This window comes from Harmonia axyridis, chromosome 3 (assembly GCF_914767665.1).
Source record: "Harmonia axyridis chromosome 3, icHarAxyr1.1, whole genome shotgun sequence".
In the NCBI taxonomy this organism is placed as follows: domain Eukaryota; kingdom Metazoa; phylum Arthropoda; class Insecta; order Coleoptera; family Coccinellidae; genus Harmonia; species Harmonia axyridis.
In genome coordinates, this window is record NC_059503.1 from 47,378,090 (window position 1) to 47,384,089 (window position 6,000).

Genomic DNA, 6,000 nt, shown 5'->3' on the forward strand with positions numbered 1-6,000 from the left:
ATAAGAACAGTCCCTTATACCGATGTGGTTTTCATAGACATGTGTGTCAAGCTTCCGTCCCAGTGCAATACGATGAAAAGTGTTAGAATGAGAAACATTGAATAAAATAACAAACGAATGAGATCAACAACAGAAGTCAGTCGTGCATTTGTGGTTACAGCAGCAATTGACCTTACCACGTGGGAGATTATAGCTACCTGCGTGATATCCGAGTCCAAGAAAATCAACAATGTGCAATGGCTTACTTGGATAATTGTTCATCAAAAAGAAAAAAGGGAATAAGAACAGTCCCTCATACCAATGTGGCTTCCTTAGACACGTAAGTCAAGCTTTCGTTCCTGTGCAATACGGATAAAAAGTGTTAGAATGAGAAACATAGAAGGAAAAAACAAACAAATGAAATCAACAACAGAAGTCAGTCGTGCATTTGTGGTTACAGCAGCAATTGACCTTACCACGTGGGAGATTATAGCTACCTGCGTGTCATCCGAGTCCATGAAAATCAACAATGTAGAATGGCTTACTTGGATAATTGATCATTATACAGAAAGAAGGGAATAAGAGCAGTCCCTTATACCAATGTGGTTTTCATAGACACGTGTGTCAAGCTTTCGTCCCTGTGCAATACGATGAGAAGTGTTAGAATGAGAAACATTGATGGAAATAACAAACAAATGAAATCAACAACAGAAGTCAGCCGTCCAATTGTGGTTACAGCAGCAAATGACCTTACCACGTGGGAGATTATAGCTACCCGTGTGTCATCCGAGTCCAAAAAAATAAACAATGTGGAATGGCTTACTTGGATAATTGTTAATTAAACAAAAAGAAGGGAATAAGAACAGACCCTTATATCAATGTGATTTCTTTAGACACGTGTGTCAAGCTTTCGTCCCTGTGCAATACGATGAGAAGTGTTAGAATGAAAAACATTGAAGGAAATAACAAACAAATGAACTCAACAACAGAAGTCAGTCGTGCATTTGTGGTTACAGCAGCAATTGACCTTACCACGTGGGAGATTATAGTTACCTGCGTGACATCCGAGTCTAAGAAAATCAACAATGTGGAATGGCTTACTTAGATAATTGTTCATTGAACAAAAAGAAGGGAATAAGCACAGTCCCTTATACCAAATTGGTTTCCTGAGATACGTCTGTCAAGCTTTCGTCCCTGTGCAATACGATGAAAAGTGTTAGAATGAGAAACATTGAAGAAAATAACAAACGAATGAAATCAACAACAGAAGTCAATCGTGCATTTGTGGTTACAGCAGCAATTGACCTTAACACGTGGGAGATTATAGCTACCTGCGTGACATCCGAGTCCAAGAAAATCAACAATGTGGAATGGCTTACTTGGATAATTGTTCATCAAAAAGAAAAAAGGGAATAAGAACAGTCCCTCATACCAATGTGGCTTCCTTAGACACGTAAGTCAAGCTGTCGTCCCTGTGCAATACGATAAAAAGTGTTAGAATGAGAAACATAGAAGGAAAAAACAAACAAATGAAATCAACAACAGAAGTCAGTCGTGCATTTGTGGTTACAGCAGCAATTGACCTTACCACGTGGGAGATTATAGCTACCTGCGTGTCATCCGAGTCCATGAAAATCAACAATGTGGAATGGCTTACTTGGATAATTGATCATTATACAGAAAGAAGGGAATAAGAACAGTCCCTTATACCAATGTGGTTTCCATAGACACGTGTGTCAAGCTTTCGTCCCTGTGCAATACGATGAGAAGTGTTAGAATGAGAAACATTGATGGAAATAACAAACAAATGAAATCAACAACAGAAGTCAGTCGTGCATTTGTGGTCACAGCAGCAATTGACCTTACCACGTGGGAGATTATAGCTACCTGCGTGTCATCCGAGTCCATGAAAATCAACAATGTAGAATGGCTTACTTGGATAATTGATCATTATACAGAAAGAAGGGAATAAGAGCAGTCCCTTATACCAATGTGGTTTTCATAGACACGTGTGTCAAGCTTTCGTCCCTGTGCAATACGATGAGAAGTGTTAGAATGAGAAACATTGATGGAAATAACAAACAAATGAAATCAACAACAGAAGTCAGCCGTCCAATTGTGGTTACAGCAGCAAATGACCTTACCACGTGGGAGATTATAGCTACACGTGTGTCATCCGAGTCCAAGAAAATAAACAATGTGGAATGGCTCACTTGGATAATTGTTAATTAAACAAAAAGAAGGGAATGAGAACAGTCCCTTATACCAATGTGATTTCTTCAGACACGTGTGTCAAGCTTTCGTCCCTGTGCAATACGATGAGAAGTGTTAAAATAAGAAACATTGAAGGAAATAACAAACAAATGAAATCAACAACAGAAGTCAGTCGTGCATTTGTGGTCACAGCAGCAATTGACCTTACCACGTGGGAGATTATAGCTACCTGCGTGACATCCGAGTCTAAGAAAATCAACAATGTGGAATGGCTCACTTTGATAATTGTTCATTAAACAAAAAGAAGGGAATAAGCACAGTCCCTCATACCAAATTGGTTTCCTTAGACACGTGTGTCAAGCTTTCGTCCCTGTGCAATACGATGAAAAGTGTTAGAATGAGAAACATTGAAGAAAATAACAAACGAATGAAATCAACAACAGAAGTCAGTCGTGCATTTGTGGTTACAGCAGCAATTGACCTTAACACGTGGGAGATTATAGCTACCTGCGTGACATCGTAGTCCAAGAAAATCAACAATGTGGAATGGCTTACTTGGATAATTGTTCATCAAAATGAAAAAAGGGAATAAGAACAGTCCCTTATACCAATGTGGCTTCCTTAGACACGTAAGTCAAGCTTTCGTCCCTGTGTAATACGATGAAAAGAGTTAGAATGAGAAACATTGAAGGAAATAACAAACAAATGAAATCAACAACAGAAGTCAGTCGTGCATTTGTGGTTTCAGCAGCAATTGACCTTACCACGTTGGAGATTATAGATACCTGCGTGACATCCGAGTCCAAAAAAATCAACAATGTGGAATGGCTTACTTGGATAATTGATCATTATACAGAAAGAATGGAATAAGAACAGTCCCTTATACCGATGTGGTTTTCATAGACACGTGTGTCAAGCTTTCGTCCCAGTGCAATACGATGAAAAGTGTTAGAATGAGAAACATTGAATAAAATAACAAACGAATGAAATCAACAACAGAAGTCAGTCGTGCATTTGTGGTTACAGCAGCAATTGACCTTACCACGTGGGAGATTATAGCTACCTGCGTGACATCCGAGTCTAAGAAAATCAACAATGTGGAATGGCTTACTTAGATAATTGTTCATTGAACAAAAAGAAGGGAATAAGCACAGTCCCTTATACCAAATTGGTTTCCTGAGATACGTCTGTCAAGCTTTCGTCCCTGTGCAATACGATGAAAAGTGTTAGAATGAGAAACATTGAAGAAAATAACAAACGAATGAAATCAACAACAGAAGTCAATCGTGCATTTGTGGTTACAGCAGCAATTGACCTTAACACGTGCGTGACATCCGAGTCCAAGAAAATCAACAATGTGGAATGGCTTACTTGGATAATTGTTCATCAAAAAGAAAAAAGGGAATAATTCATCAAAAAAAAAAAAGGGAATAAGAACAGTCCCTCATACCAATGTGGCTTCCTTAGACACGTAAGTCAAGCTGTCGTCCCTGTGCAATACGATAAAAAGTGTTAGAATGAGAAACATAGAAGGAAAAAACAAACAAATGAAATCAACAACAGAAGTCAGTCGTGCATTTGTGGTTACAGCAGCAATTGACCTTACCACGTGGGAGATTATAGCTACCTGCGTGTCATCCGAGTCCATGAAAATCAACAATGTGGAATGGCTTACTTGGATAATTGATCATTATACAGAAAGAAGGGAATAAGAACAGTCCCTTATACCAATGTGGTTTCCATAGACACGTGTGTCAAGCTTTCGTCCCTGTGCAATACGATGAGAAGTGTTAGAATGAGAAACATTGATGGAAATAACAAACAAATGAAATCAACAACAGAAGTCAGTCGTGCATTTGTGGTCACAGCAGCAATTGACCTTACCACGTGGGAGATTATAGCTACCTGCGTGTCATCCGAGTCCATGAAAATCAACAATGTAGAATGGCTTACTTGGATAATTGATCATTATACAGAAAGAAGGGAATAAGAGCAGTCCCTTATACCAATGTGGTTTTCATAGACACGTGTGTCAAGCTTTCGTCCCTGTGCAATACGATGAGAAGTGTTAGAATGAGAAACATTGATGGAAATAACAAACAAATGAAATCAACAACAGAAGTCAGCCGTCCAATTGTGGTTACAGCAGCAAATGACCTTACCACGTGGGAGATTATAGCTACACGTGTGTCATCCGAGTCCAAGAAAATAAACAATGTGGAATGGCTTACTTGGATAATTGTTAATTAAACAAAAAGAAGGGAATGAGAACAGTCCCTTATACCAATGTGATTTCTTCAGACACGTGTGTCAAGCTTTCGTCCCTGTGCAATACGATGAGAAGTGTTAAAATAAGAAACATTGAAGGAAATAACAAACAAATGAAATCAACAACAGAAGTCAGTCGTGCATTTGTGGTCACAGCAGCAATTGACCTTACCACGTGGGAGATTATAGCTACCTGCGTGACATCCGAGTCTAAGAAAATCAACAATGTGGAATGGCTCACTTTGATAATTGTTCATTAAACAAAAAGAAGGGAATAAGCACAGTCCCTCATACCAAATTGGTTTCCTTAGACACGTGTGTCAAGCTTTCGTCCCTGTGCAATACGATGAAAAGTGTTAGAATGAGAAACATTGAAGAAAATAACAAACGAATGAAATCAACAACAGAAGTCAGTCGTGCATTTGTGGTTACAGCAGCAATTGACCTTAACACGTGGGAGATTATAGCTACCTGCGTGACATCGTAGTCCAAGAAAATCAACAATGTGGAATGGCTTACTTGGATAATTGTTCATCAAAATGAAAAAAGGGAATAAGAACAGTCCCTTATACCAATGTGGCTTCCTTAGACACGTAAGTCAAGCTTTCGTCCCTGTGTAATACGATGAAAAGAGTTAGAATGAGAAACATTGAAGGAAATAACAAACAAATGAAATCAACAACAGAAGTCAGTCGTGCATTTGTGGTTTCAGCAGCAATTGACCTTACCACGTTGGAGATTATAGATACCTGCGTGACATCCGAGTCCAAAAAAATCAACAATGTGGAATGGCTTACTTGGATAATTGATCATTATACAGAAAGAATGGAATAAGAACAGTCCCTTATACCGATGTGGTTTTCATAGACACGTGTGTCAAGCTTTCGTCCCAGTGCAATACGATGAAAAGTGTTAGAATGAGAAACATTGAATAAAATAACAAACGAATGAAATCAACAACAGAAGTCAGTCGTGCATTTGTGGTTACAGCAGCAATTGACCTTACCACGTGGGAGATTATAGCTACCTGCGTGATATCCGAGTCCAAGAAAATCAACAATGTGCAATGGCTTACTTGGATAATTGTTCATCAAAAAGAAAAAAGGGAATAAGAACAGTCCCTCATACCAATGTGGCTTCCTTAGACACGTAAGTCAAGCTTTCGTCCCTGTGCAATACGGATAAAAAGTGTTAGAATGAGAAACATAGAAGGAAAAAACAAACAAATGAAATCAACAACAGAAGTCAGTCGTGCATTTGTGGTTACAGCAGCAATTGACCTTACCACGTGGGAGATTATAGCTACCTGCGTGTCATCCGAGTCCATGAAAATCAACAATGTGGAATGGCTTACTTGGATAATTGATCATTATACAGAAAGAAGGGAATAAGAACAGTCCCTTATACCAATGTGGTTTCCATAGACACGTGTGTCAAGCTTTCGTCCCTGTGCAATACGATGAGAAGTGTTAGAATGAGAAACATTGATGGAAATAACAAACAAATGAAATCAACAACAGAAGTCAGCCTTCCAATTGT